Genomic DNA, 6710 nt, shown 5'->3' on the forward strand with positions numbered 1-6710 from the left:
TTTTCTGAAGTGTCCCTCAGTCCCATGGTTTCTTGATGGTGGTGCTTTTTTCTTCTTCTTTGTTTTCTTTCTCTTTCTCTCACACAGTATGTCTCCCTCTTTCACTCCTCCCAGTCCCCTACCTCCCTCCCGGTCCTCACTCCTCATCCTTCTCCATTCCTCCTCCATTCTTTTTCAGAAAGGAGCATGCCTCCCAGGGATAGCAATCAAATAGGACACAACATCTTATAGTAAGACTAAGAACAAATACTCATGTCAGTGATTCTATTTTCCCTTTCACATCTTGAACTATTTTATTAATTTTCTTCCACAGTTTGTCTTTAAGGAATGTATTCACTTCCTCTTTAAGGACCTCCATCACAATCATAAAGGCCATTTTCAGGTCCTGGTCTTATGTTTCAACTGTGCTGGAATATTCATACTCTGACCTGCTGAAGTAGGGCCAGTGAGCTCTAGCAGAGATATATTGTCCTAGCTATTATTGGTTTTGTTTTTATGGTGATGTCTAGTCATCTGGGTTTGAGATAATTATGATTCTAGGTATTAATATCTGGTCTTATCTTTGTTGGGTGGGTGTTTTGCTCCTTGATTTCTGTTACTTTTTCTGGTTTGTAAGAGTGTGTGGTGACTGTGTATTGCCTGGTAGGGAGTTCGTCTGGGATTTTGCTTGTGTGGCCATTGGGTCTGAGGTGAGGATGAGAGTGCTTCCTGGTATTAGGAACTGACACTTGGGGACAAGGATAGGGATAGACTGGGAAAATGGTGGTAAGGGGAGAGAGGAGAGCAGGATATCCCATCAGGATCTGATTAGTCTCTTGAGAATGGGGCGGGGGGGGGGGGTGGAGAAAGTGAGGAAAGCCATAACAGGTAGTCTGTAACAGTGCTAGGGAGGAGACTGGGGGATTATATCTGAAAGAAAGGAGGAATAGTGAAGATCTGAAGCTACCTGGCCTACTTACTTATCTGGCAGGCTTGGCTGGTGCGGTTCCCAGGGGATGCCTGCTGAAGTTGAGAGCTGGAATAACAGGATGGATGGGGAGGATGATTGGAGGAGGAGATCTGCATAATCTGAAGTGGGAGGCTGCAGCAGCACATGATCTGCTGCAGAGCCAGGGTTAGACATGGGTAATAGACTGAGACTAGAAGAGGGTTTGCTGAAGAACCATGGCTAGGCTGCCCTTTTCCTGGCTGGAGCTGCCTGCGGGCTCCCAAGGAATGCCTGCTGGATCTGGGAGCTGGGAGAATGAGTGGGGGAAGGTCAAAGATGCTTTCTTTTTTTCAACTGTATGGTTTTGGCTTCTTTATCCACTCTGACATTCCATCTCACACCAGTCAAAATGACTTAGATCAAAAACTCAAGAGGAGGTGAAGCAAGGAGAATGCTTCTCAATTGCTGGTGCAAGTGCAAACTTGTACAACCATTTTGGAAATTAAAATTTTGTGCTTTCTCAGAAAATTGGAAATAATTCAGCCTCAAGATCCAGCTATTCTATTCCTGGGCATATACCCAAAAGATGCTTTATCATTGCACAAAGATACTTGCTCAACTATGTTCATAGTAGCTTTATTGGTAATAGCCAGCAACTGGAAACAATCTAGATGTACCTCAGCTGAAGAATGGATAAAGAAAATGTGGTACATCTACTCAATGGAATACTGTTGAGTTATTAAAAATAAAGACATCATGAATTTTTCAGGCAAATGATTGAATCTTGAGACTATCATCCTAAATGAAGAAACCAAATCCCAAAAGGACATTCACAGTATGTGTTCACTTATAAATGGATATTAGAGATAAAATATATGATGCCCATGCTATACTCCACAGACCCAAGGAGGCTGGACAGCAAGGAGGGCACAAACACGGATGCTTGAGCCTCACCTGGAAGAGGGAATGGAATTGTCATGGAAGGCAGATAGAAGGAGGGAACTGGGTGGGAGAGGGGATCAGGAGGTGGGAGTTTGGGGATGCAGGGGGCAATGAATGGAAATCTGAAACTCACAGGGGGTAAAGTAGGGGGAATCTCAAGGAAGAGACAGAGAACTGTGATAGGGGAAGTACTCAAGAATCAATGGGGGTGCCCTTAGCTATGACATGGAAAGGTTGCCTCCTGTGGCCAGGCAGGAACACCAGTAGCACATTAGGGACAACAAACCACCCACAAAACTTTCAACCCAAAACTTATCTTGACTACAAGAAATGCAAGGATTGGGGATGAGGCACAGACTAAGGGAATGGCCAACCAATAACCAGTCCAACTTGAGACCCAGTCCATGGGCAAGCACCAATCCCTGACACTGTTAATGATACTCTGCTATGCTTGCAGATGGGAGACTAGCATAGCTGTCCTCTGAAAGGCTCCACCCTTCAACTGACTCGTAGAGGTATATACCCAGAGCCAAACAGTGGACGGAGCTTGGGGACTCCTATGGAAGAATAGGAGGAAGGATTGTAGCCCCTAAGGTGATAGGGACTCCACAGGAAGACCAACAGAATCAGCTAAGCTGGATCTTTGGAGCTCTCAAGAGACTGAACCACAAACTAAATAACATACATGGACTGAACCTAGGTCTCCTGCATACATGTAACAGATGTGCAGCTTGGTCTTCATGTGGGTCCCCCAACAGTTGGAGCAGGACCTATCCAAAAGTCTGTTGCCTGTATGTTGGATATGTTCTTCTAACTGGGCTGCCTTGTCTGGCCTCAGTGGGAAAAAAAAAAGCAAAGACTTGAAGTGCTGAGGTACTGGGATAACCAGAGGGATCCTCTACCCTCTCAGAGAAAAGGGGAATGGAGGAGTCACGGGGTAGAATTATGGGAGGGGGGACTGGAAGCGATGCAGTGAGCAGGGTGTAAAGTGAATAAGTAAAAAGAAAAAAAAGGGTGGGGGAGGCAGATTGGAAGGGAAACCTTGTGTGACTTACTGTAGATGGAAACAGGGAGAAAGGGGAAGATTTCACCAGTGGTCTGTTACAGAGATGGGAATGAGACTAAAAAATTTGAAGGGGAGGAGAGAGATGAAAATCTGCAACCAGCCAACCTATTTCTATAGCTGGATTCTCCATTTTAGTTTCAAAGTATGGGTTTAGTTAAAGCTTCCATTGCTGTGAAGAGACACCATGATCAAGACAACTCTTATAAAGGCAAAAAATGTTTTTGAGTTGCTAACAAAGGATGTTTATTCAATCTTCATCCCTTGGCACGACATATGTGTAGAAATATGTCAGGAAACTACAATCGGGTCGCCATGAAGTCCCCTGGCTCAGCTTCCTCTGTGGGCCCCCTTGCTCAGCCTCTCACTTCAAATTCTCAGAGTGTAGAAAGCGGGGGTCTCTTCTTATCAGCTTTTGCCTTGGCTGACAAGTCTACCTCTTTCTGAGAAGCCCAAAACACAGGTCGTCCCTTCTGGAAAGCTGACAGTTCTTCTGCACTAAGGTCCTTCACCATATAATGCCCAGGAAACAGGCAGAGTCAATGATAGAACAGAATAAAGAAGACAGGGATACATCTTGTGTAGCAAAAGCATCATCCTAAGTTTTGGCACAGACCATCTCATATATGTGCTTCAAACTCACCAGGCCTGCCACCTCTTTTCCTGTTTGCCAGGCACCCTTCTCCATCCAAGCAGCTGCCTTCCAAAAGTAGGAAATAGTGGGCTACCCAATCTTGAGCTCAAATGTTCTTTGGAGCTTTATAAGAATTTTGGTAGGCGGGGGGAATGCCTTCTTTGATGTCCTTTATCTTCTCATTGAATTCTTTGCAGAACTGGTTGACAGAGACACCTTGCTGACCCAAGATGGGACCTAGTGGAGGCCTAGGCATATCTTGGCTTGCTCGCATGGTAGACCGGATCATACTGCTGGCCTCAGGCTCTTGAGAGTCTGAGAGACCAGGCTTAGTTTGGACACAATGTAGGATTTTAGTCTTAGTTTGCCTCAGAGAAGCAAAGAACTATGCACTGAGAGCTGCTATTTTGGTTTAGAGGTCAAGGCAAAAATTTAATAGGGGCTTGCTCACCGTTTCAGAAGTTCAGTCCATTATCCTCATGGTAGAGAGCATGGCAGCTTGCTGGCAGACATGGTGCTAGAGAAACTGCACCATGAGAGTTTCACATCTTGATTTGAAGAAAGTTAGGAAGAGATTGGGAAGAGGCTCTCTTCCTCACTGAGTGGAACCTGAGAATAGGAGACTCAAGGCCCATCCCCACAGTGACACACTTCACCAACAATGCCACAACTCCTAATATTGCCACTTCCTGTGCCAACCAAATCCAAACAACCTCAGATATGTGGCCTGCATGCATGCCTACATACTACCTATATGCAGAGTTCATGGAGGATAGAAGAGGACATCAGAACCCCTACGACTGAAGTTATAGACAATTGTGAACTGCCATGTGGGTGCTGGGAATTGAACCTGAGTCCCCCACAAGATCAGCCAATGTTCTTAATCACTAATCCATCTCTCCAACCTCCAAGATTTTTTAAACAATACTGGTATAAATTCTTTGAGAATGTCATAGTATATATTGTTCTTGTTCATGTCTTCTCCCATGAAGACATCCTTTACAATCCATATTCTTTAATTTCCTACCCACATAACTTCCAGTCTCCTCTTCCTCCTCTTCTTCCTCCTTCTTCTCCCTTTACTACCTCCTCCTCTTCTTCCTTTTTTAAAATCAATAATGAAGGATATCTTCTTTAGGATTTCTATTGTTGTGAAGAGACACCATAACCACAGCAACTGTTAATGAGGAAAACATTTTATTTGGGCTGGTTTGCACTTTTAGAGGTTTAGTCTATTTTTATCATGGTGGGAAGCATGGCAACATACAGACAGACAGGGCCCTGGTAAAGAAGCCAGAGTTCTATAACCTGATACAGCAGGAAGAGAGAGGCATTGGGCCTAGCTTGAGCTTCTGAAACCTCAAAGCTACTCCCTGTGACATATTTCCTTCAACAAGGCCCCACCTACCAAACAAGACAGCACTTCCAAAAATACCACTCCCTATGAGTCTATGGGGGCTGCTTTCTTTCAAACCACCACATTCCACTCCCTGGCCCCTATAGGCTAGTAGTCATATCATAATGCAAAATGCATTTAGTCCAACTTCAACACTTCTCTTAACTCTTTAGAGATTCATGGCAATCTTAGCTGTAACCCCTTATAAAATTAAGATTAAAAAAACTAATTACATATGTCTACCACCTAATGGCACAGGATATAGATTACAATTTCAAAAGGAAGGAAAGGGTGCATTGTGAAGAAATACTGGACCCAAAGCAAGATGAAAATCAGCTGGGCAAACTTTAATTTCTGCCTCTCAGTATCTGATGTCAAAATGTTCTTCAGATCTCCAACTCCTTCCAGCTTTGTTGACAGTTCTTTCTGCTAGACTGCTTCCTTTCCCTGCTATAGGCTTTCTTCAGCAGGTATCCCATGACTCAGGCATATCCAACACCTTAGGGTCTCCAAAGCAATTCACACTTTATCTTTACCAGTCTCCTTGTAGGGAGACCTCAGCCATATGCCTGGCCTCAGTGGCTTTCCTTAGTCACAGAGGGAGTTTTCATAACTCCTTTCTTGAATCTAAAGCCGCAACCATGTGAATGAAGCTGCCAAGTACTGCTGCTTGCTAATGCCGGAACACGACCCCCCCTTATTCAAATTCATTTTTTTTTTACCAGTTTTCTGTTTTCAATGATTTCCTTCACAGCCTAAGTCTGGCTGTCCTGGAACTTGCTCTGTAGACTAAGCAGACCTCAGACTCAGAGCTGCACATGCCTGTTTCCCCAGTGCTGGGACTAAAGGTGTGTGTGACAGAGTGTTCTTTATTTTCACCAACTATGCTTGGGCATGCGGCCTTGCCTGGAGTTCAGTCAACCTACCAGGTGTCACTCTCCCCAGTTCTTACCGAATGGCAACAGTTTCTTAGCTAATGATGGGATTTCTGGTCTGTTGCCCCTCCTCTTCTCTATATTATTTTTTTCTGACTGAGCTTGAATGGATCCTGTCCATGTTCCCACAATTACTGTGAATTCATGTGTGCAATTCCCCTATTGCACCCATAAAACACCATTCCCTTGAAGTTATCCACTGCCTCTGACTCTTATAATCTTCTCTTCTTGCTCAATGAACCTTGAACCTATAAGGAAGATATGATATGAATCCCATTTAGGGATGAGCACTCACACTCCCTTATTTTCTGCATATTGACTAATTGAAGCATTCTATATTAAATTATCCCCTACTGTAAGAAACTTCTTTGATGAGGGTCAAGAGATACATTGATCTGTGGCTGGAGCAACAAGTCTTTAGGAGTCATTTAACACTGTGTCCATTTAGCATAATAATAGTATTAGGTTCTCCCCTAGGGTCTATGATCCTTCTATCCACAGGGTCTTGGCCCTATTAAAAATACCAGTCACAGATCAGGCCTTAAAATCAAGTAGAAAGTGGTTGGTTATTTCTCTAGCATCCATATAATTATGGGGCCAATATGTATGCATATCAAATTCATTTTATTTCAAATACTGACCCCAATGTCAACCTATACCAAAATGCTTTATGTAGGTCAGAAGGATTTTTTTAAGCTAGCTTTCATGGGTTTGAAAATTATTTTCCTTAGCTATGGACTTGAATACTGTAGATTAGATTTCATTTTCTTAATAATAATAAGCATTGGCTTATTATTTTATAATAAATTTTA

The 6710-nt window shown here is 43.4% G+C and overlaps 1 pseudogene; it reads right to left on the minus strand.

Annotated features, from left to right (window-relative positions):
- Positions 1 to 3310: 3310 nt before the first annotated feature.
- LOC127684978 (39S ribosomal protein L11, mitochondrial-like) lies at positions 3311 to 6212 on the minus strand (annotated as a pseudogene).
- Positions 6213 to 6710: the final 498 nt, after the last annotated feature.

This window comes from Apodemus sylvaticus, chromosome 5 (assembly GCF_947179515.1).
Source record: "Apodemus sylvaticus chromosome 5, mApoSyl1.1, whole genome shotgun sequence".
In the NCBI taxonomy this organism is placed as follows: domain Eukaryota; kingdom Metazoa; phylum Chordata; class Mammalia; order Rodentia; family Muridae; genus Apodemus; species Apodemus sylvaticus.